Here is a 24,628-nt window from a genome sequence, read left to right as displayed (position 1 = left end):
GGGCCTCTCTGAGACCTCTCCGAGGCCAGGGGCTGCCTGCTGCCAATCTCCCCGGCAAACCTGATGCCTCGATGCTCCATATCCGCTTCTCTGGAACTCTGTACACGTACCTAGCGCTTGCACTCCTGCTTCTGCATTTAATCTTCTCAACAAAGCCATAGCGCAGGATTTTACTGCTCCTTCCTCACAGACAAGGACCTGAGCTCAGAGGGGCGTATGAGTGTCCCAGACCACTCAACTGGACTCAGCTCTCACGGCACCAGCTGCTGCCTCGGAAACTGCCCTGGGGAGTTGGAGGGGCCCCAGCTCATGGTTCTCCTAAAACTGACATCACCTGTAGCCCCAGGACAGGGGGCCCGGAGCTCCCGAGCCTCAGCTCTGACTCTACCTCCCAAAGCAGCTGGGGGTCAGCATGGAAGGGGTGCTGATGAAAGGAGCCAGGGGCACAGGTGACCCCCCTACCTGATGGAGTCTCTTTGGTGGCATACAGTGTGGGTTTTGAATGGTTTGTTAGACTTGTTCTTCTTTTCAGGACAGAAGTGAAAGAAACGATAAGGGAAGTTAGGACACTGGCCTAGCAGTCACTCTGAAAACTGAAGAATCACATGCTTGTGGAGGAAAAGTTAGAGGTAGGCTTCGGGTGTAACCACCGTCTTTGGCTAATTGAGACTGGGGGAGGATCTGGAGGGGGCAGGTTTCGGGAGCCGTCCCCAGAGAAGAGCAGTTCTGTCTGCCCAAGGCCCCACCACGAGCCTCGAGGTGAGTCCACGTGACTGGGTGCATGTCATGTGGGGGTTGAGTGGACAGGCCCCAGGGGTTCAAAAACGAAGGGTACACGGGGTTCAGCCTGGGAGTTTAGACCGGAGTCAGGAACTCTGGGGAAGGGATGTGAGGTACCAGTCCCTGGGCTGTCCAGCCACTTTGAGGCTACACTGCTGATACTTGCTGAGAGACAGATGCTGGGGAGCTGATGTGGAGGCAGTCAGGGGGCAAAGAGAGGTGAGGAATAGGGAAGATGGAAGAGAAAGGGAGCAGAGGTTAGTGGCAGACCCCAGGGATGCGGGGAAAGACGGGCAGGGGCAGAAGAATCAAGCAGAAAAGGAGTCACAAGGCCAGATGATAAAAAAAGGCAGAGAAAGGAGCCAGGAACAACGGGGCTGGGGAACCGCGAACCCGTTCCCACCTCCTGTGCAGTGGCCTGGCTGGGTCTGCCTCCCCCTCCTCCTCCTGCTCAGCCTCCCACCCTCCCCAGGAGGGTGGGGCGTGGCTCCGTGTCACACCCCCTCCTCCCGTAACCACCACTCCGCCACGTCTGTCTGGATCTTTCTGTTCACCAGCCACGGCCAAGGGCTGGAACCTGAGCCCATCTGATGCCAGCTATTTGTCCAGGACTGCTGGTGCCAGAAACTTCCTTCGTTTCTGAAGCTCCTACAAGAGCTGGAAGGGGTAACAGGGCACGTGTGAACGGGCTGTAGATCACAAAGGTTCAGACGCTCAGAGCATACATTTCCAGGACTAAAATCTTCAAATCCCTCCAGGGCAGGGGGCTGCCCCCGAGGCACGGGGCTGTGTGTCTCTGGACCTCATTGTCCTGCTGGTCCCAGGTCGGAAGAGGAGGCACTGAGGGAGTAAGTGCGTCTATGTGGAAAAGCGTACGGCTTCACCAACACTGGCCAGGTGGCTGATCCCGGCCCGTGTCCAGAGATAGGGACGCAGATTCACAGGGTGAGAAGCTTTATTCTTTATTCCTGAAGCGGATCTAGGCTTCTAGCACCGAGAATGATCCAGGTGGATTTTCAAGGAGCCGCTGAATATGTATGAGAGACAGAATCTGAACACGAGAAACAGCAGAGGCGCAAGAGGAAGCTGGATGGATGAAGGCCGAGGGGACGAAGGCCTGGGACTGTGGCATGGACGGACCTGGCCGGACAGAGATGGGAAGCGAGGCAGGAGAAAGGAGGCTCAGGAGGAAGGAAGAAGATTAGAGGCCAAGGGAGTGGGCCAGAAGCCGGCGGAGCGGGCAGATGGAGCGGCACGCGGCGAGGCCTGGCCGCCAAGCCCTGCGGCTTCCGAGGGAAGCAGTCGCTTCCAGGGAGCATGTGGAAGATCCTTGTTGACTCGGGCCCAGCGCGGCCTCCACCAGCAGGAGCAGCCCCAGTCCCCGCCCTGATCTTCCTTTCCATCCTCCTCCAGGCTCCACCAGCCCCTCATGTGTGAGTCCTGGGGAAGCGGGAAGCCACTGCATCTTACCCGGGAGATGCTGTGTGTGCTGGGGTGTGGAAGCAGGTGGGAGGTGGGGGGAGGGGGCAGTGATTGGGCCATTGGCTAGAGTGGGACGGATCTGGTGGTTGAGGGGAGGCCAACCCTAACCCACCTACCTCGTGCCCACTGGAAGCATCCTGCAGCTTCTCCCTGGCCTCTTGCCCAGACCACCAGATTGCCACAGTCCCCCTCCACAGGGAGAACCAGGGTGCACTCCAGGTTCTTGGTCAAAAGAATCCTGGGGCCTCCCTGACCTCATTCTCTCTACTGCTACTCACAGGTCACTCTCTTACAGCTGCTGCAGGCAGAGGGCAGTGTCTCCATGGCCCTACCCCAACAAAGCCCCCTGATGGGAAGGAAGCTCAGAAGGACCCAGTGAAGCAGGATTCCCCCCAGCCCCAGACCCTGCCCCACCAAGTCCCAGGCCCCTCACATGCTACCCTCTATCACCCATTTCAACCTCCCTCCCCAAGGGTGGCCAGAACACTGCAGGGACTCCGACGCCGCTCACTGCCCCTAGATCCAAGGTCAAGGGCTCCGGTGGTGGCCCAGACTGGATGAGAGCCAGGCCCCAGGAGAGAAGTGGTGGAGGAGGACTGCGGGGCAGGAATGCAGTGTCGCATGGAGGCGCCCGTGAGAAAGACAGGTACCAGGGAGCCAGATGGGCCAGGCGGGAACAGAAGTTAAGTGGGAAGAGACGGATAAACAGCAGACACGCAGCAGCCAGCCAAACATATGCTCCACAAGCAGGCACCACCAGCACCCAGTTGGTGGGGGAGAAGGGGGCGGAGAGAGTGGCATGGACCCGCGGCAAGGGGATGGTAGGTTTGCTGCGGCTGACTGCTGCCCGGCTCGAACCAGGGGTTGACTCCCCCTCAGAACTATTGAGCAGCCCGTGGGGGCCAGGTCAGGGAGAAGCGCCTGACCACCTGCCCCAGGCATGGTCTCTGGTGGAAGACCCGAGCCCCAGACTTGGACATCTGAAAAGCAAGTTGCCAGCTCTAGGACCCCAGAGCAGAAATCCCGGGGCTGAGGGGAGATTCAGATGAGTAGCGGAGAAGCAGGCCTGGCCACCCCAGGAAGTCCTGGAGCCCTGTGGAGCCAGCTTCCACAAGCCCAGCCCATCCAGGTCAGAGCCCTCAGCCTGGTGATGTCATCCCTTTAAGCCCTGGGAAGGGAGGGGCGGAGCCAGGCTGGAGCTCTGCGACTTGACAGGCTCCACCCCCAGACCGGCTCAGCTTTGGGCCCTGTCTGCCCAGCTCCAGCCAGGCCTCCAGGCCAGCCTCCCTGCAGAAAAAGGCAGGCAGGAGGGTCCCACTCACCCACCCCAGCAGAAGGCTTACCTGGGGCCCTTGTCCATTACATCTGCATCCACCTAGGAGAGCCTGTTTCCTGGCACCCCAGCCTCAGCCTGCCTCTCCCCACAGCAAGTCCAGAAATGTTCGTCTGCTCTGCAAAGTACCAGGTGTCCCAGTGGAATTTCTTCTCTAAATAGTGCTGCGGGAGGCCAGCAGCAAGCCAGGCACTACCCTGGGATTGCAGTGCCGAGCTAAAGGAATAAAGACTCTGAGCTGAATCTGGGACTGTTCTGAGCCCTAGGGCCAGACAGCACCCCCACAGGGTGGCCCCGTCACTGCTCACGCGCTCCTGGGGACAAAAACCTGCTCAAGGCCAGTTGCTGGCCTTCTCTCAAAGCTGACATCAGCCCCAGCACCCTGCCCACCTCCTCTCACTACCCCTGCCTGTACCAGCCACCATGGCACAGGGCCCCGAGGCAGGCTGGGCAGAATCTGGCCTTCCCACACCAGGCTCAGAGGTCGAGGTGCTGTCGGGGGCTGCCTTGGGGCCACGGAGCTGGAGTGGCACAGAGGCAACAGCAGCCCAGCCCAGTGGGCAGGACTCCTCACACCACAGGGCCTCTTGTTCTGGACTCAGCTGCTTGGCATGGCCCCAGGACCCAGGGGCTGAGAGGAGCTCTCCCAGGCACAAGCCCTCAGTAGCCTCAGAGCCAGGACCACAGCAACCCACGTGCCAGGACAGATGCTGGGCTCCATGCCAGGCCCTCCTGGCCCTTCTAAGCCCTTGGCTCCAAAGCCAGGACCTGTCTGTGGCAGACAAGAGTGAAGACGAGAGTGAAACCAGCAGGAAGGAAGGATGACTAGAAATGAAATTTCTGCTTTGTTCACTGAGCCCAGGACCAGGGGCCCTGGACAAGACCAGCTCTGGGACACACTCACGTTGGGAACATGCTTGGCCGGATCTCGGAATGGACTTCACTTGTGGGACCACCCATGGGTCACGCGTGTCACACTTGCCAGGCTGCTTCCTCGCATATCAGGTTTGGTTCCTGTAACATTGCCATGATTGATGGAGATAAAGCAATGTTTTAATCCACTTTATGGATGAGGAAAGTGAGACTGGATTTAAGAGTCTGTTTATTGATGGCCTCACAAGGCACATGAGGTTGCCCAGAGATAAATGAGCAATGGAACTTATTATGAGCTGGGCTGAGCAGAGAGCCCAGGCTCCCAGCCTCCTTCCCCATATTCACTGCTTCTCGTCCTCAGCTCCACGGGAAGAGACTCAGCAGGAAGATGCTAGGGAAGACCTGTGACCCAGGGATGCTGCTTGAGGAAACAGGGGTCAGTAGTGGGTGGATTGTTACCCTACCCGGGGCTTGGGACAGAGGGGACTGGGGGTGGGGATGGTGTGAGCACACATGTCATGGCATGTTTTCAAGGTGAGCTGGGAACGGTGAGCATGAGAGCTGGAGGTCACTGTGCAGCGTGCACCTCATCCTCTACCTGCAGCAAACTCGAGTCTGGAAGATGCACGTCACGAGGAGGGAGGGACTTCTCCCTGCGTGATGTGAACAGGGCCAGTATTTGGTGAGGAGGAAGTTGTGCAGATGGTTCACATAAGTGTCCTCTGTTAACGCCTATGCATTGGTGTGCACACATGTACCTGTGTGTGAGTGCCGGGGAGCAAGTGTGTAAAGGAATGTAGCTCACCTGGGCCAGGGCACTTCCTGGGCTGCCACTAAGATGCTGAGTCAGGCACCTCTGTTCTCGAATCCCATGGACCTCAGGGGGTTTTCCTCCCAGGATGAAAAGCTGAAAAGGTGAGTGAATCTGAGCCCTGAGCAGCACCCCCACTCATCCCCCACCTCTGCAGAAGACCTGAGCAGAGGACCTCAGGTTGGTCAGAGCTGATGACATTTAAATTCCAGCCAGGAGTGCTGAGGAGGCCAGGGAAGAGGAAGGAAAAGGTGGTGTGGATTCGGAAGGAGGGACTGGAGTTTGCAGATCTTGTCACTCAGCACCTGGATCCCCTGAGCTCCATTGGGCCAGGAATTCAAAGGTCAGGGTGGTGCCAGGACCTGCCTGTGCCTGGGGCAGCCCAGAGCTGCACCCCCTCAGGGCCTTGGAGCAGTTGGACTGCCCTGCCCTCCTGACTTCCCCAGCAGGTGCCCCAGGCTGAAGGCTAGAACCTCCTCCCTGCAGGGGGCTGGCTGCCCAGGAGGCTGCCCCATTACCACGGAGAAGACCACTCCTCCTCCATCAGTTGGGGATGCATGGATCAGCCCCAGGGAACTGTCAGACCAGGTGGCCTCAGCCTCAGGCCCAGAGCAGAGGGGACTGGCGATAAATCCTAATACCAGCAGCAGAGCAGGGGCAGAAGAGTGACTCATGCAGGAGGTGGGGGCGGGGTGGGGGGTGGCCAGCCTGCGGGGCCTGAGGGGGTCGGGGTGGCTGAGAGCACAGTTCCCACCAGCCGCCCAAGTCTCCTCCCCAGGGCTTAGGTTCTGGCCCAGGTCCCAGCCCCCCACCTGAGGGCCCTTGCTCCCCATTCCCTCTGTGAAGGATGGACCTCTAGGGGTCACAACAGATATTCTAGACATATCCAAGCTGGAAGGACCCTCAGCTCCATTTCAGAGCCCAGCCCCCTCATTCCACAAATGAGAAACCTGAGACCCCAAAGAAAGTGGGGCTTGGCCAAGGTCATAGAATTCATTAGGCCACCACCAAGATCTATAAGGTGTTAGAAGTTCTTACAAATGGGTTTTCTTTGTTATTAATGTATTTATTTTTGGCTGTGCTGGGTCTCTGATGCTGCATGTGGGCTTTCTCTAGTTGTGACAAGCAGGAGCTACTCTCTTGTTGCGGTGCATGGGCTTCTCACTGCGGTGGCTTCTCTTGCTGCGGACAGGTTCTAGGGCATGCGGGCTTCAGTAGCTGTGGCACAGAGGCTTGGTTGCCCCGCAGCATGTGGGAGCTTCCCAGACCAGGAATTGAACCTGTGCCCCCTGCATTGGCAAGCAGATTCTTAACTACTAACTATAGAACTTAGAAACTGGTAGAACTTAGAAATGTTTCTGAAGGCTAGACAGTCTGGGCCCTAATCTGCACTGTGATTAAAATTCAACCGCATGCCTCTCGCTGGGAAACGCTGCGGTGGGGCCATCAGCGCCCGCCACGCAGCTGCCTCCCGCTCTTCAAACGGGGCCCTGTGAGCACAAGGTCCTTGCGTCAGCTTCCTGGGCTTTGTGAGCCCTTCAGATCGTAGGCAGACATCTGAGTGTCTGTGCTCTGGACATTTTTCTGGAGAGAGGCTCACAGCTTTAATCGATTTACAAAGAGCTGCAGGACGTGAAAGGTTGAGAGTCGTTGGCTAAAAGCATCAGGAATCCGGACTCCAGAGAAATCAGATCTTCGCAACCAGTTGCTAAGCGTCTTTGCAGCATTTACAGACAGAGAGGGGTTGGGCTCCTGTTCCCTGGGTTTATGCGTGTATTTTTTTTTCAGTGTGAAAGAACTTCAAAGCTGCAGGATCTAAGTTCCTCCAGGGTAAGTTTCTGGCCCTCTTGTTCACTCTGGAAGGGATGCTCAGAGCCTGGGTGGGTGCCTGAGTAGATGAAATGTGATTAATGTCTTGATCTGCCCACCACTACCTGAACTGCAACCATGACAAGAATCACAGTCATACGGAGGCTGTGACTCAGGAATTGCAAGAATTATTTTATGATTCAGTGCTGATTTTTCAGGACCCTTTTTGTCTCCTGTGAAGTACCGATCACCTTGGGGAGATCAAGGCAAATGCAGACCTCCTGACACATTTTGTGAAGCATACCTCTACTGCCCAAGATCTTTGGCGGGGCGGGGGGTGGGGGTGGGGGGCTTGCTCCTGCAGACAGGAGGGGAGAGCTTCCTGCAGCAGGGCAGCTATGCCCAGAGTATCTCGGAGCCCAGACCTCAGGCATCTAAGTGCTAAGCTGTAGAGAGAAGACTTCCGAGTGCGGCGAGGACCAGCATGCCCTGCCCAGCCTCAGAACACTGGCTGCAGCCCCCAGCCTCTCTACCTTCCCTGTCCCACTTTGCAGCCTCTGCAGCTCAGCCGCTAAGCCCCCTGGGGATTAAGACACTGGGGGAGGGGGCCAGAGAGCAGTTCATGGTAGGGGGTGAGGCATGAGCTGCGTTCCAAGGAGGGAAGACAGAGCTGGGGTCCCAGGCCCCCTGTAACCACCTTCCTCAGGCTTGCCTGGGGTCTGGACCCTCCATTGGAGAGCCAAGCTCTGCGCCCTGGCTGCACAGCTGCTGTTTCTCTCTGGGGCTAAAAATAGCTTCCTGTCTGGCGGTGTCCAGCTCAGGCTGGGCCAGAGCTGTGAAGGGGACGTACAGGCAGGAGGGGACAGAAGTGGGCAAGAATCATCCTGCGCAAAGCGGTACAACCCAGGAGAAATGGGAGACACCCCAGGGGAGACCCCCGAGGCGAGACAGGAGACCTCCCCAAAGGGGGATGGTAAACCCCCTCAAGGGGAGACAGGAGACCCCCAGAGGAGATGGGAGACCCCCCCAGGGGAGACTCAAGGGGAGACAGGAGACCCCCCAAAGGGGGATGGGAGACCCCCATAAGGGGAGATGGGAGAACCCCCAAGAAGAGATGGGAGACCCTCCCAAGGGGAGGCTCCCCAAGGACAGATAGGAGACCCCCAAGGGAGATGGGAGACCCCTCCAAGAAGAGATGGGAGACCACCCCAGGGGGAGATGGGAGACCCCCCAAGGGGAGACAGGAGATCTCCCCAAGAGGGGATGCAAGACCCCTCAGGGGGAGACAGGAGACCCCCAGAGCAGATGGGAGACCCCCCTCAAGGGGAGACTGTTCAAGGGGAGAGGAGACCCCCCAAAGGTGAATGGGAGCCCCCCATAAGGGGAGATGGGAGACACCCCCCAGGGAGAGATGGGAGACCCCCAAGGGAGACAGGAAACTCAGGTCCTGCATCTTGACTCTGATGCCCCAGCAACTCCTGAAGGGAAGGGTTGGGTTCCTTGGGGCATGCTTCTTGAGGGGAAGGAGGCGTGGAAAGGCCCAGCCAGCTGACCTGGCACTTATGTGCTTGCCAGGTGCCTGCTTCACTATTTGAGGCACCAGAGGCATAAAAGGACCTGATGATGCAGGTGGTGGTGGTGGTATTTTCTTTGACAGTCGAAGAAACAAAAGCCCAGAGACAAAATTCACCAAACCCACAGAGCCAGCAGCCCAAATGCAGATCCTACCCAAGCACAGCGAAGTCCGAGCCAGGTAGGGCACCAAGGTCTGGGGAGGAGGACACAGGATCCCAGAGCTGCCCCCAGGAGACCAGCGTTGGGGACCCAGCCCTGGCCTCTACAGGCTCATCCTTGACACAGCGCACATCACGAGGCTCAGAGCTGTTTCCTCAGATTTGCTCTGAATTTTCGGGTAAATCCTCTCTGGCTGCCACCTGAAAAGGCCCGGGGACATGATGCCCAGCCAAGTCCTGGGACCCCAGAAGCTCAGAGGGAGGAGGGGTCATGCCCCTGGGGAGAGGCGGGAGGGGCCACTCAGGACTGGATTCCTTTCAGTGCCTGGAATGAAGCTGCTTTGGGCTTCACACACGGGGGTGGAGGTGGAGAGAGGATGGAGGGAAGGACTTCAGGGAAGAGAGAGAGAGAGGAAGGGAAGGCAGGTGGGGGTGGGCAGGGGGAGAGAAACAATGGCAGAGGCAGGGAGTTCTGGAAGGTGGGCTGCTGTCCATGCAGGCCACCGTCTGCACCTGAGGAGCCTGGAGGAACCCAGGAAGGAAGGCTGTCCTGCCCAGCTGACAGCAGCTGAGCGGGGGAGACCTCTCTCGTCAGCAGGAGGCCGCACACACCCAGCCCCACGTCCACTAGGTCTGCTGGCCTCGCCTTGTGGAGGCCATGCCACGGTCCCCCAGCAGAGCCAATGATGCAGTTACCAGAGCCACTCGCAAACCCTGCCCAGTCCCAGCCGGCTCCTCTGCCCGGTGGGCCAGTTCCAGGGACCTGGGTGGGGGGCTGTCTGCCCGCTCCAGCTTTGGAGGCTCCTACCTGACCACCCGTTCAGGGCGCCCCATTGCAGGGAGGACCAGGAAATGCAGGGGAGTCAGAAGAAGCTGAGCACAGGACGAGGGCAGGGGTCAGGGTGGGGCTTTGCCCGCCAAGCTTCCCAAAGCCCACAGGAACCCCCCCTTGGGAGTGATTTTACCTCTGAGGACAGAGCATGAGACGGAGGGTCTGTGTGAGGATTCCTGCACAACTTAAAGGCGGGATTGCGTGCTTGTGTTTTGTGTGGAATGTGTGTGTGTGTGCGTGTGTGTGCTCAGTCTGGAAAACTGGTGACTCACTGAAAAAGGGAGCTTTCTGATCCAAAGAGCTTATTTTCAGCTATTTTTATCTCTTCTTGTATCCTGGCCCTTTTCTCCCCTTGTCTTTTTCAGAAATGGAGGAATTTGGGGGCAGTGAAAGCTGTGTGTGCCCGTGTGAGAAGACTGGGCCAAGAGGGCACCCCTGGGGGTGCAGAGACAGTGCCCATGGGAGTCCGTGGGTGCACAGCAGCCACCCAGCTCTGGTGCGTGCATAGGAACAAGTGTGCGCAGGCCAGAGAGGTCCCTGACCTTCCACCCCTGTGCACCACCACCCCCTCCCGCTCCACTGCAGGAAGTCTGATGGGGCTGGGGTGCAACTCTGCATTTTCACCTTGACCTCTGCCCCCTCCCAGGCCGCAGCCCCTCACACCCACCAGCGGGCACATTCACATGAACATGTGGCCACGGGCACAGTCCTGGGCCCCTGTCTTGGGTGTGGCCCTGGTCCCCGCATCTTCTCTCTTCTCTGCCCAGACAGCCTCACCCCAAACACTGATGTCTTCTCAGGAAGGCCTTCCTCTGCCCTTCCTCTGTCCTGTCAATAGGGAGAAAAAGCTGGGCTTCTCCAGAGACTCACGCAACCCAGCCCACCCGCCACCATAGAGCCCCCTCCCCAACCCAACAGTGGTCTAGATGTCCTGGGTCAGCTTGTGCCCAGTCTTGTGGGCCTGGCCGAGCGGGCCAAGAAAGAGAGGGACAGGAGGGGTAGGGGGCTCCTCATTGTTCTGCCTTGGGAAACCCCTCTCCCAGCCCTGCACAGAGGCTAGAGTCGCTTTTGGTGAAGGCCTTCCAGCAGGCGCCCTGGGTTCAAATCCTGCCTTAATTCTGGCTCAGCAGCCTGGCCTCCAGGAGGAGACGTTTTGGATTATCTTCCTCTCTTCTCACCCCACACAGAAGGGAAAATCTTCGGCTTTCTTGAAAGATCTGAATCCCTTCCAAGCGGGTGCCTTCTATGCATCTATAAAATGGGGATGTTAATAGGGCCGCCCCACAGGGAGGTTCTGAAGATTAATTCTGGGGAAGGGTGAAACACACACTAACTTATTAGTCATTATTACCAGCCTGATCTGTTGGCAAAGACGGTTCTCAATCAATTGTGCACCAAGGGACGTCTTGCAGTGTCCAGACACATTTTGGTTGGTGAAACCTGCCGGGGAGGGGGAGACTGGCCTCTAGCTGATTGAGACAGGAATGTCGCTAACACTGTACAGAGCACAGGACGCCCCTGTGCAGCGAGCATGCAGTTTGAGAGGCAAATTCTACAGAGGCTGGGAATTCCGGGCCAGGAGCTCACCTTCCTCTTGAAGACAATGAGATGATGATGAGCTGAAGCAGAGGATGACATAAGGAAATCTAAGTTCTAGAGAGAAAATTCCAGCAAAGTTGCATCATGATCACAGAGCTCAGTTAGGGGCCTGCGGACCTGCAGATCAGCAAGGTGCTTTGAGGGTAGCCTGGGGTGGTGGGGAGGCCAGGGAGGGACCTAGAGAACTGGCCGGGACTGGGAGGGAGGGCCCACTGGGGCCAGGGGGTGCTGAAGCTTCTAGTTTGTAGGACTGGGCGGGGAAAGACTATTTAGCCTCCAGGAGTCCTAGTTGGGACGAAAGTCCCTCCAGCAACCTGGACGTCAGCAGTATCCCTTCCACACCAGTGTCCTGACTCCTCCCCCAGGACAGAGACCCTTTCCCCTCCATACCCCGGGGCCAGAGAAGTGGGCATCTGATTTCTTCCCCTTCTCCCTAGAGCCCCTTGAATGGATGGAGACAGAGCCCCTCCGCAGACAGAAGAGGAGGAGAGCTCTGGGCCTGGAGGCCAGTGCCCTCTGCAGTTTCCCAGGGACCGGAGCCCATGCCTGCTAGAGACAGAGGGCGGACACGGAGCCTAGGTGGGCTTGATCAGCATGCAGACTGAGCCTCCTTTAGCCCATTTCCCTGCCCCTTTGCACAGGCTCTGAAGACAAGTTACAGGACATGAGAAGAAACCCCAGGTGGCCTCCCCATCAGCAGGTGAGCGGGTAGAGTCCTGACCAGAGTGCCAGAGCAGTTTAAGATGTCACTTCATCCGGAGGGCAGAGGACAAGCAGGAGACCAACAGAGGCCCAGTTGGTCCAAGGAGCACTGGGTAAGGACCAGACCAGAGCTCCAGCCCATGCGCCTGGGGCCTGAAGCAGTTTCCTCATCCACGCTGCATATGAAATGACCCCTGACTGTCCGGGTTAAGGACGGCGGTAGCACTTCTGCCTGGAACACTGTATTGAGAAGGATTTTCTGAGGCTGTGGTTAATTCGTGATGCCCGTGGGGAGAGCCAGAGGTTGCTTGTCAATGTCTTGTTACTTCTCTACCATCCTGATGAAGAGCAACAGACAGGGGTCATTTGTCAGGGTTCTTCCAGCTCACAAATCCTACCAGCCTATGATTTCGAAGTTAAAATTTCCAGGCACTGGCTGGAAGCACCGGAAGTCAGAGGAGGAAGAGATGTGAGTGGGTTAGAACCTCAGGGAAGGCTTTGGGGAGGAGGCGGCACTCCACGAGGCCGTGCGGGTGCCACGTGCTTGTTGTGCAGGAGGTGGGAGGACGTTTATGGGCAAGAAAATGGGGCTGAGCAGAGGCTGTTCATGGTACAGGAAGGAGGAGGCCAGCATCGCTGGAACATGCTGTCTCTGTCTCGGACAAACAGAATCAGACGTGTGAGGTCGTGGTGGTGCCTGAAAACCAGAACTGACTCCGTGGGAAGACTCAGAACCAGATGCTCCAGCACCGTTATCCCAGGGGCCTCGCCCACACCCCCAGGTGAGCCCCGCCTCTGAAGAAGGAAACACACATCAGGGCCGGGGTGACAGGGAGAGCCAGGGGTTCAGCCAGGCTCAGCTTCTAACGTGCAGACGGGACCTCTGCTCTGTGCACCCTGCCCCGCTCACCGCCCCCCCCCCCCCCGCCCCCCGCCCTTTGCAGGGCGGTGGAGATTCTCTGAGGTCCAGAAGGAGGGCAGGGACAGCTGCATCCCAGGAAGGAAGACTTGCTGGAGGAGACGAACCACACAATGGCTTCCAGCCAGGGATGCCTGCATGAGCACTGAGGGCCAGGGTCCCGGCTCCTGCCTGCTTCCCCCAAACCCTATCTAGCCTGTTGGATTATGTCCCTGAGCTGCAGAGAAGGCAGGAGGGCCTGGGGACTCTGTGTGACGGTGGAACAGATCCTGGCCCTGCTGTTTGGTGGGCACTTCTGTCCTTCTTCCTCCTTCTCCACCTCTCCTATCCCTGCCTCCCCTCCCGGATCTCCCCAGCTTTTGCTCAACAGGACCCAGAAAGTTCTGTTGTGTGTCTCTCACCACTAGGCACCCAGGCAGAAGAGAGGATGGTGTCTTCTCCTCTGGGGAGTGTCCGTCTCCACCTGGGTCTGTCGGCCTGGCTCAGAACAGCGTGGGAACCCCTGTCCTTCTCACGGCCTCCTTCTCTGATCCCTACCTGGCTTTTTCTCAGCGGGTCCCGCTCATCTCAGGACCCCTCGAGGTCTTTCCTCTGGCTTTGCCGCCTGGGCTCAAAGCCGGCTCTGGCTCCTGTGAAATTTCCTCGCATGGAGGAAGGGGCCGGAGGTAGCAATGAGGCTCCTGCAAACCCCCAACCAGCTCTCCCCCACCATGCTCCCTGCCACCCCCAGCTTTCCTCCCCAGCTCTCCCCACCCCCCAAGTCTCTTGTCCACAGCATATCTGGCCCCCGCATAGGCCACAGGGCGAGAGTGGCCAATCTCACAGTTAGAACAGTCATCCTCAGCTCCCCATCCCCTGTCCCCTGTCCCTTCCTCTCCTGGGGAGTCGCCTCCAAAAAACACCCCTCCTCACTTGCCCACCTTTTCCAGAGCATCCAACCCCCGCACCTGAGGCACAAGAAAGACCACTTTCCTCCAGTAGGGAGTAATGGACAGCAACCCTGGGCCCTCCCGGGGCCCCCAGCTGCCCCCACAGAGGCCAGTGCAAGGCCCTTGACTCCCCCAGCACCCCCAGGGTCCCCGAGCACTGCTTTCTCCCAGGGTCCAGGGCCCGCGTCCCTCCCTGGGCCAAGCCACCAGCACCCAACCCTCCCCACTCTGTTTACACAATCGCTTCAGGCCTTATCTGGGCCCCTGACAGGACTGTGTTGTGATAAGCAAATGGGCTCTGGTGTCAGAGACAGGAAACTCAAATCTGTATCCCTCAGCCTGGAGACTGAGGCGATAAGACAGCAGCCTGGGAGCTGGCTGTGACCTCACCTGGGGCCTGGGCAGACACAGAGTCAGAGGGCACCCTGTGGGGCGGGGCAGGCGGGGGGAGGGGGGGGCGGGGGTGCGGCTTTCTTCCCCCAGCCCCGCCTGGTGCTGGACTAACAGGAAGGAAAGGAAGGCCTCCCCATGGGGCCTGTGAAGAGACCTAGAGCCCTTTCCAGTGGGAACAGATGTCCCAGTGCTATTTCCTCAGGGCGCCGCTGCCTGGCCGGCAAGTAGGAAGGACTGGAGCCACTAGGGGGAAGGTGGGCACCATCCATTCCGGCCCATCGGACCCCGTTGTCTGTAGAACAGAGGCCCCGTTACATAAGCGCCAGCTGACTTGGTAGAAGCTATGACTAAGAAAACTTTCCAAAGACAGTTGGTGGCCCTCCACCCCCTCCAAGGGGTGAGAACTCCCCCCCACAGAGAGGGGGCAGAGATTAGGGCTCCTCACTAGCTCCCTGGCCCTGACTCATCACACACACAAACACTCCCCAACACTCTTTCCCAAAACGGTTCCCACCCACCAGTCCACCCTCCCACCGGGGCTGGTGACAAAACGAACGCCCCAGAGATCTTGCCAAGTTCTGGGCCAGGCTGAGCCCAGGGAACATGAAATTCCCCGTGGAGTAGGAGGCCAGATGCCCACGGAAGCCAATAACGTCCATTCAAGGGACGGCCACCTCCGAACCCCACCAAGTTGGCTGTGTGGTTTCTCAAGTAGCCGGGACAACTCTCCTTCCAAGAAGTTCATATTAGCTTGTAAAGGGGTCTTCAAGACCACCCTTCCCCTTCCCTGCCCTCCTCGTTTACAGAGAGTTACCCACCCATGCTGCAGCCCATGGGGCCACAGATGAGCAAGCAACAACCACCACCCATCCCCAGCTGGATCCATCTTTTCCATCACCAGTCGTTACCAGGCTCCTGCCATGTGCCATGAATAGTCCAGGCAACGGAGACCTGAAGACCAGTCCTTGCTCAAGGAGCTCATCACCACATCGGTGAGACAGGCCAGGAGGCAGCTGCGGCCAAACACTAAGTAGGGACGTGGGGGGAGAAGGCAGGTTCCAGAAGCAGCAGATGCGGGGTGGGATGGGGGGTGGGTTCACGGAAACTTACTGGGAGAAATGACATCTAAGCTGACATGGGCAAAAGAGGGACATCCTGTTTCATTCACTAAGGGTCTGCTTGGCACATAGTGTGGCCAGAGCAGGGCCAGGCAGGCTTCGTGAAGACGAGTCAGGATCATGTCCACCACTGGAGCTGGTCACCTGGCAGGGGACATAAGATGAAAGGAGGCATGTGTGAGGCATCACCCAAGGGAAAGGTCAGTGAGGCCCAGGGCGGGCCCAGGAGAGGACAAAAGGAGGGATGTGCAGGTGGGAAGACCAGAAAAAGCTCCAGGGAAGGAATGGAATTTGGGTTCACGGTGGGGGTGGATGGAATTTAGAGGTACAGACGAGGTGGGGCACATTGCAAGCCAACCTGACACCAGCAAAGTTTAAGAGCCAGTGATGTCTGGGGGACAAGAATAGCAGTGACTGGCAGTACGAAAGACGACCGGATGGTGGTGGGTGTGGCTTGAACACAAATCGAGGGAAGCCTTGTAACAGGTGGTTCAGAATTTAAGGCGAGGACCAGAGGGGCTAAGGAATTCTCTCGGTGTCACTGAATTAGTAGAAAAGCAATCTGAGTTCAACTTCAGCACTCCTTCCACAGGCCCGAGGCTGGGAGGTGCCCCCTCCCAGGCTTTGGGCCCCTCCCCATGGCCCACTGACCTCTCCCCTGCCAGAGGGGCACTCCCCGCTCCTGGCTGGTAGACCCCAGGCTGTCAATGCAGGCTGCCCTGTTCTTAGTCCTGCATTTTTAGATGGGTATGGAAATGCTCTTAAACAGGGGACAAACGTCATCTCGAGGCCTGGATGAAGGACTAGCCCAGTGCAGTCCAGCCTGAAATACCTGGAATTCTCCCAGCTGGCCCAGAGCCTCTTCCTCACCCCATCCAGATTGCGGACCCGTGGGTTTCAGGGTTAACCCTGTTTGGTTCTGTGCCGCGTGCATGTGGGTCCCCAGAACTCCCTGTGAACAGTGGGCCTGGGTTGGAAGCCCCCACTGTGGCGTTAGGGCTGTGATGGTGAGAGCGGCCACGAGGTGGCGCCATGAGCCTGGCGCCCGGCTGGTCCGCTAGCGGCTGACACCTGCTGTCCGGGAGGCGGCGGGGCGGCTGTCCCGAGGCCGCCACGGCGGGTTGGCCGGGGAGAACCAGACCTGGGCTGCTCTCAGCCCCCTCCTCTCCTTTGTCAGCCATCTAGGACCACGCGATTGGATCTTGCTCAGTGGGAGAACAGCGTGCGGGGCGGGGTGTGCGGTGTGCTGGAGGAGGGATGTGTGTGTGTCCTTGGAGTTTGAGAGTGGGGGTGGGGCAAGGTCAAAGATGCCTTTTTTCTTAGCCTGATAAGCTTCTTGGAAACAAACGCCAAACCCTGGATATCTGCTGCTGCCGCAGATCGGACATTTGAAGGGGCTATCCTGTGAGGGTTTGGATGCGTCTAATAAGCTTCCTCTCTTGTTTTTCATCCAGAACCAAGCCTTCCCAAAGTCCACGCTTCGCCCACCTCAGTTTGTTTCTGTGGTTAAATATGCATTTCTACAAATGTCATTTTCCAGACCCCCCTCTCAACAGCTTTCTGCAAAACACAGCTCAGACACACATCTGTGCACACAGGTCCGTCCTCCTGCCAGCCCCGAGTCCCCCCCACACACACACATCACCCCCACACGCTTCTCACACGGGGCTCCTCACGGAGTTCGTGCACATTATCTCACAGGCATCGCTCTTCGTGGGAAGGTAGATGCGTGGCCAGTGTGTGTGCACGTGAACGCACACGTGGACACGCACACTCACACACGCACACACCCTGAGACAGCAGACACAGGGTGATGCTGACCCCCACCCAAGGTGAGCTGCACACCCTTTGACCTTGGGTGGGAGATTTGTTTCCATCTCACACAGGCTGGCTCGGAGCTCAGCACAGGGAGCTGGACCTGGACGTGGAGCAGAAACAGGACGGTCTGTCCTCAGCTCTGAGGAGAGGGAGTCGGAGTTTGGAATCTTCTGTGAGGTCAGGGATGAGGGAGACGCGCCTGTGCCCACAGAGGGAGACGCGCCTGTGCCCACAGGAGCCAGGAATGGTTGCCTTTGAACTTTGCCTTCGCAGGTCAGCCAACGGTCAGGGAGTTTGTTGATACAAGAACAAAAGTTACACTAGCGTGGAGCTGAAGCTGTGGGTGTTCATAAAAGGGAAAGACCCACGAGAGGAGGGAAGGACCCGCGAGAGGAGGCAAGGACCAAACCACAGAGGTGGGAGCAGCGGCTGGGGACAAGAAGCCCGTCGTCGAGACTTTGGAAACAAAGACCGTGTTGAAATCTCAGATGAGGAGGGAGGGGATGGAAGCTGAGAGGGGCCGGAGGAGGACCAACCCAGGGCGGGGCAGGAAGGAGAGGGGTGGGAAGGGGGGAGGGTTTTGAGAATGTGGGGGTGGGGAGCCTGAGCACCGCTATGGCAGCTCAGCTGTTACTTACAAGCACAAGCTCTTCTCAATCCTGATTAACAGGAATTAAGTGGCATATGGCTAATCCTCCCGCTTGCTATTAGTGCTCCCAGCCCTGCAGAGGGACCGGCGGCCCTCCTCAGCCAGGCCCCGGCATTCACACACCAGGGCTTCCAGCCAAGGGGGGGGGGAGGAGGAGGAGGAGGAGGCTGGAAAACTTTCTACCTCCCTGCACAGAATACCCATCCTCTGTACATGTGCCCTTTGCTTTTCCTTCTTCCAAAAGTCATTCCTGCCTGTTGTTTTATATAGATAATCACAGAACCGAAGACCGAAGACCCAGTTAGTCTCATGAAAGAACTAGGAAAACAAACCCAGGGAACTGAGAGGATTTAACCCAGGACTGACGACTCGGTGGATGACTCTGGGGTCCTTGCGCCCAGCCCAGACCAGCCCTGGAAGATGGTGGCTCATCTGCTCCTAGAGGAAGGGAAAGAGGAGGGGGATGGGAAGAGGAGGGTGGGGAGGGGACAAAAGAAAAGAGCTGGAAAGATTTGAACTTCTGACCTTGGCTGGGGCAGAGCCAGGATAACGGAGGACCCCAGCCTCCTCCCAGGTGAGTAGGAATCAGACCCTGGGGTGATGAGGATTTGTGTGGAGGAGTGTGCTCCCTGGGATAGTCAGAGGATGGTGAGCAGTCAGGGAAGGGAGGGAAAGTGTGCCTTTCAGGCAAAGCCCCACCCCCAGCCTTAGTGGACCCTGGAGCAAAAGCCAGGAAGCCAGAAGGGGCAGGCTTCATTCTCCTGCAACAGAAGCCCCTCCCCACCGGGGACGGGCTGACTCCCAGGCACTGGGTTCCCTGAGCAGGTGGAGAGTGGCCTGGAGGCTCCAGGCAGCCACCACCGGAGGGAGGAACCGAAGAGGGGGAGGACGGAGCCGGCACCCCCTACTACTCACAGAAAGCACCTGGCATCAGACTGAAATGTTTCTTCCCTTTCGGAGTTTACAGTCCAGAAGAAAGACAATTGCATACCATTCACACCTATGTAAATAATGATAAGCTATGGCTCAGTGGGTAAAGAATCTGCCTGCAATGCGAGAGACACAGAAGACTCAGTTTCGATCCCTGGGTCAGAGAGATTCCCTAGAGGAGGAAATGGCAACTCACTCCAGTATGCTTGCCTAGAGAATCCCCTGCCCAGAGATACCGCCAAGATGCTTTGGAACACGGGAGTAAGTGGTTAATTCTGCCCAGGGTGGTGGGGAGGGTAAAGGTAGGACTCACTCCCCTGTTAGAAAGCCTTCCTAACCTCATCTCCTTCCGGATGCATTAGGAAGCTCTGGCACCCAAGGTTCTTTGCAGGGACTCCTTCACCTGATCAACTGATCTGGAAGCCATGCACTTCTTTTCTTTTAAGGAGCACCCTGAATATTCCAACTCCACGCTCTTAATTCCAAAAGTCTAAATTTAATTTAAACATTTGCTGTTCTCCCTATGCTCTAAGTTTCTTCTAACCATAGGTTTTAATGTTACTAGTGCCTAGTATTTTAGGTTTATTTTTAAAAAACTCACGCACTAGGTTATCATTATCATCATCTGTTTTTAGAGCCAGTGCTTACCTGCAGATCGCCTACCTGCTCACCAATGTTTTTGCTCCTCTTTGCTCTTTCACCCCATGGCTTCCTTCTGGATCGTTCTCTCCTTTTCTTTTAGATCCTCGAGTATTTCTTTCAACACATTAACAGCTGATCAGCTGTCACCTGTTTTTACCCTTACTCCTGAGCCCTCGTTTAGCGGGAGATGGAGTCCTGGACTGTTCTGTCATTTCCTCAGCTCTTTGGAGCAGTTATTTTCTTTTGTTCCAGCCTCTCTTACTGCTGTTGTTCCCTTGTAGATGTCCTGTCTTTTCAGTGTAACTAACCGTGGGATGTTTCTTCTAGTTTTGGGTTCTGATACTTCACCATGTTATGTCTAGAGATGGCCTGTCAGGCTGGGCGACTAAACGAAAGGAGACATTTCTCTCTCCTGGGCACTCACACAGGATACCTCCTCAAACTAAAGATCTGTGTCTTTCATCCATTCTGGGCCTTTCTGAGTCATTGTCTCCTCACTGCTTTTTTACTTGTTCTTATTTTATTCCTCTACAGTTCTTATCCTCTGTTACAAGTCTTAACATCTTTTTCAAAATTTCATATCTTTACCTCTCTGTGTCTGATCCTGCATAATCTCCTAAGATCTCTCACTTCATTAATTTTCTTTCAGTCAATTTTTTAAAATTATATTTTATTTATTTGGCTGCCTGGGTCTTCGGTTTGGCATGTGGGATATTTAGCTATGGCGTGTGAACTCTCAGCTGTGGCAAGTGGAACCTAGTTCCCAGATCAAGGGTGGAACCCAGGCCTCTTGCATTGGGAGTGCAGGGTCTTAGCCACTGGACCACCAGGGAAGTCCTCAGTCAATTCCATGGAGTTCTTTTTTTTTTTTTTTCCCTCCTAAAGGTTTCGTTCCTACTAACTATGCAAGTGCATGCGTGCTAAGTCGCTTCAGTCGTGTCTGACTCTTTGCAACCCCATGGACAGTAGCTCCAGGCTCCTCTGTCTAGGCAAGACTACTGGAGTGGGTAGCCATTCCCTCCTCCAGGGGATCTTCCCAACCCAGGGATCGAACCCAGGTTTCTTAGGTCTCCTGAGTTGCAGGGGGAATCTTTACCACTGAGCCACCTCGGAAGCCCCTACTAACTACTTATGTAGCTCTTTCTTGTCTGCCTCATCTTTCCAGTGCCCTTGTGTGTCTCTGTGTTTTCTAGCCCTCTTACCTCTGTGCATTTTGTAAGGCAACTTATTTTATTGTCCCTTTTGGATGATTTCATTATCTCAGGGTTCAAGGCTAATTCCTCTGCTGGTCACATGCTGCTTCTGTGTGAGGCGGGCCATCTCCTCCCAGGACTTGTAACTTATGGTTTGCATCTTTGTGGGGTTGTTCCCTTCGTGGGGGCCTTTGTGCTCTCAGGACACACTAGGAACAGCTGTGGGTTTGCTTCAACTGATTGCCCACAGGTTTCCCCAGTGTGAGAACAGTTTGTACATTAATTTGGGGGCTTGGGGATTCCCACACCCTGAGAAATAGTGAAAGTTCACACTCCACACCTGGAAATTTGAGTTTTTCACAGGAAACATTTTTTTTTTTTCCCTTTCCCAGAGCCTACGGCAGAAAATGATGGATGGAGATTTTTCCTAGCTGTCCTCCCCATGTTAGAGCCAGAATTTCAGGTCCAGAGTCCTGCTTCAGACGGGTCCTAGACCTGTCCGCGTCCTCGTGGGTCATGAGCTACTGCCCTGGCTTTGCATACCCTCCTCCTGTTCGCTGTGCATTGGCTCCAGTTTGCAGACTTACTATTTTGGCTTTAAATTCCTACCTTTTTCTGTCACTTGAGGATTTCTTTATTTCAAGCTCAATGTACATGTTAATTTTCATGTTATATTTTATTCAAAATCTCCCTGTGTGATGCAGCGGAGCAGTGGAGATCCACACTGACTCATTCTGTGAGTTACTAGACGGCTAAGGCACAATTATTTTTCCTTCTGTTTCTCCTACGGGACTACAGACTCCTGGAAGAAGGAAACTGTGCCCAAATTATCTCTGGTTCTTCGCTCAGTTCCGGGGACAAACACAGTATGAGAGTGACGTTTGCTGGACTGGATGGATAGTTAAATGATGGAAGGTGATCATCAAAGGTTATGCAGGTCTTTTCACATCTCCAGGAAGAGTTCCTCAATCATTCCAAACACACAGGTATTATTTTATTCTGAAAAATCTTTACAGGTGATTCTGTAGCATATGTTATGATTGTGACATCGATGTGCCTCAACACTCTTAATGTGGCCATCAAGCAAGCAGCATGCCGCAGACTCTCAGAAGACGCGACACCAGGCCAGCACTGACCCGTGGCCTTCCAGCTGGAGGCCGTGGCGTGGAGGTGGTTTGCCGTGATTTCACGCGCAGAGAGCACTGTGTGTGTTTGGTGGAGAACGTTCACCAGGCCTACCTGGGAGAGCAGCTCGGGCTACAGGGACTTGAGAGGAAGAGGCTGCCAAGGCAGCCAAGGCAGGAGACAGATGGACCCCTGGAATTTGTAACCTGTGGACAGCTGCTGCTGCTGCTAAGTCGCTTCAGTCATGTCCAACTCTGTGCGACCCTATGGACAACAGCCCACCAGGCTCTTCTGTCCATAGGATTCTCTAGGCAAGAATACTGGAGTGGGTTGCCATTTCCTTCTCCCACCTGTGGACAAAGACTCTAGAGAATGACAGGGCAGGGGGAGCTGAGTCCCCTTTCCCAAACCCCTGAGTAGGTAGGGGTGTGCCTGGGAGGGAGTGCGAGGCACACAGGTGCCCGGCAGCAATGACGAGGCCCTGGTCTCTCTCCAGTGCCTCCAGGAAGTGAACACTGGCAATACAACTCGAGTGAAGAGAAAACTAGCTCTCATTCAGAAGGTTGAGATAAAAATACCTCCAGTCTGTAAACACAGCAGCAGGACAGGTCTCTGGGAGGGAGCGTCCAGGCAACAGGTCCCATCTGCCCTGGTCTTCTCACCCTGGTGTGGCCCTAACTCAGATCACACATGTCTCCAGTCTCGAAACATAGACTAGGAAAAGTTTCTTGCTTTCCCCTGGAGAGTGGAAATATTTTTGAGGCCAAGGGAAGAGAAAGAAAGAGCTGATCTGTTTTATTTCTCGGCAGGTGTCCTTCTGGGAGGTGATGGGGAGTGTTGCTTATCAGCCTCCCGCGCCCCATCCCTCTTCTCGCCCAAGCCCTGCTTCTCCACTTACTCAGAGAAGGCGCTGTGGCTGACACCCTGAGCCCTGACCGGGAGCTGGCGTCCGTCATCCTTAAGGCCCTCATCCTGGGAGAAGCCAATCCCATGCCAGGCTTTCATGTGGGCATGTCACAGTTTGTCCTTGGTGGTGGTGGTGGTGTCATGGCTCCCTGTGCGCCAGTGAACAAAGAGGCCCTGGGTGATGCTGACCGCAGGCAGAGGGGAGAGGCTTCCTCTCTCACCCACGGCACATGTGATTCCTTTGCTTAAACACACACCCCACGCTGACACACTCTGGCTTCTGACACTCAGCCTCCTTTGGGTGAAACATGAAAGGCCTGCTAAATAGCTTCTTACAAAGTTTCTCTCTAGGAAGCTACTTTAAGCCCAAACTTGGACATTCATATGACCTTTTTCAAGTGAACCACTACAATGGAGCTGCTGCTGCTAAGTTGCTTCAGTCGTGTCCAACTCTGCGACCCCATAGACGGCAGCCCCCCAGACTCCTCCGTCCCTGGGGTTCTCCAGGCAAGAACACTGGTGTGGGTTGCCATTTCCTTCTCCACTGCATGAAAGTGAAAAGTGAAAGTGAAGTCGCTCAGTCGTGTCCGACCCTCAGCGACCCCATGGACTGCAGCCTACCAGGCTCCTCCGCCCATGGGATTTTCCAGGCAAGAGTACTTGGAATGGGGTGCCATCACGAATGTGCAAATAAACCAAGGTGTACAACTTTGCTTCTTAATCCAACACAAGCAGCATGTCTGATTGTTAGCCTCCAAAACTGTGTTTGCCTCTAGGTGGGTGTGGAACCAAAAGATACAACCAAGCCAGAGAGTGGGAGGAGGAAGGATGTATTACTTTCAGGAAGTAAGGAGAACACGGGGGATCTTTCCCTAAGCAGCTCCTCCCCGAAGAGCAAAATTAGGGAAGTTTTGCACTGAAGGTTATATGCATCTTCATGAAGGGGCTTGAGCAGAGGTGAACTCAGCATAGAATTGGGGCAGGAGTCAGCAGAGTCCAAGCTTGAGTTGATGGCAGCCACGAGAGTCCGTGTCATAACTCTGTTGTTCTCCCTGGTGGGCGCCTGAGTTCATGCAGAACTCAGAGGCTGTGTGAGATGGTTACGTATTTCCCTTGAAGAGGGACTGGAACTCTGTTTTGTCGCTAAACTGTTGAGTTTTTGTTTGTTTTACTTTTCGTAGAATTTTTTTTTTAAGATTTTTTTTTTTGATGTGGACCATTTTTAAAGTTTTTCTTGAATTTGTTACAATATTGTTTGTATTTTATGTTTTGGTGTTTGGTTGCGAGGCATGTGGGACCTAGTTCTCTGACCAGGGATCCAACCCACTCCTCGTGTATTGGAGGGTGAAGTTTTAGCCACTGGGCCGCTGGGAAAGTCCTCTCTGCTGTTATTTCTTGGCTCCTTCTCCTTTGTTTCTGCATTCTATCTGTTCCCTTAAGAGCATTGATTACTGAGACCTGTTCAAGGGCAGGCGCTGTGGCCAAGATTAGATTACAGAAAGGCTCAAGCCAAACACGGCTTCTTTTATGTCTAGAGAAGGGGGCGAGATGGCCGGAGGAAGAGATGGCCGGATGGCATCACCGTCTCAATGAACATGAGTTTGAGCAAACTCTGGAAGATAGTGAAGGACGGGGGAGCCAGGCGTGCTGTCGTTCATGGGCTTGCAGAGTTGGACACGACAGTGACTGAACAATAACAACAAAAATGCCTGGATTTCTTTCTCCAGGGACCACCTACCCTATCTGTTTACATTATTAGAGGAAATGTCTGCTACTTGCTGACAAAAAAAACGTTGTCTGTCATTTCAATAAACAGAGAACGTTGCCCACCAGCAAGCCATCAGCCAGTGCAGCCCACCGGCAGTGAGCCCTGAGAGGAGAGAGGAAAACGGTTCTCAGGCCCTAGATTTTTAAGGTGCATATCAAAGGAATGATTTCGGTGAGCCCAGACTCTTGCATCGTCCCACAAATAGAAAAGCACCAAAGTCATTAATTTGAGATGTCCAGCTTGTGTGTGTGTATGTGTATGTGTGAGATAAGCACTCATCTCTT

The 24,628-nt window shown here is 55.7% G+C and overlaps 2 long non-coding RNA genes across 7 annotated transcripts; one reads left to right on the top strand and one right to left on the bottom strand.

The window, feature by feature from the left end:
* The first annotated feature begins 6,474 nt into the window (after positions 1-6,474).
* On the top strand, positions 6,475-23,114 carry LOC102409316. 6 transcript variants are annotated; one of them, XR_003109611.3, is made up of 8 exons: positions 6,475-7,109; positions 10,019-10,149; positions 11,690-12,736; positions 12,899-17,308; positions 17,405-17,547; positions 18,051-18,971; positions 21,344-21,531; positions 22,480-23,114. It is a non-coding gene; the product is annotated as an uncharacterized LOC102409316 (long non-coding RNA). The 6 variants fall into 6 exon arrangements; XR_006551373.2 differs by having other exon boundaries at positions 10,019-12,736; positions 12,899-15,187; positions 15,368-17,308; XR_006551375.2 differs by having other exon boundaries at positions 10,019-12,736; positions 18,051-18,354; positions 18,748-18,971.
* On the bottom strand, positions 12,155-18,045 carry LOC123333800. The gene is made up of 3 exons (XR_006551376.2): positions 17,770-18,045; positions 15,306-15,457; positions 12,155-12,292 (listed from the first exon to the last, which is right to left on the bottom strand). It is a non-coding gene; the product is annotated as an uncharacterized LOC123333800 (long non-coding RNA).
* Positions 23,115-24,628: the final 1,514 nt, after the last annotated feature.

The sequence above is a fragment of the Bubalus bubalis genome, chromosome 5 (genome assembly GCF_019923935.1).
Source record: "Bubalus bubalis isolate 160015118507 breed Murrah chromosome 5, NDDB_SH_1, whole genome shotgun sequence".
Taxonomy (NCBI): Eukaryota; Metazoa; Chordata; class Mammalia; order Artiodactyla; family Bovidae; genus Bubalus; species Bubalus bubalis.
Note: the sequence above shows the minus strand (reverse complement) of the source record. Positions and strands in the feature narration are given on the sequence as shown.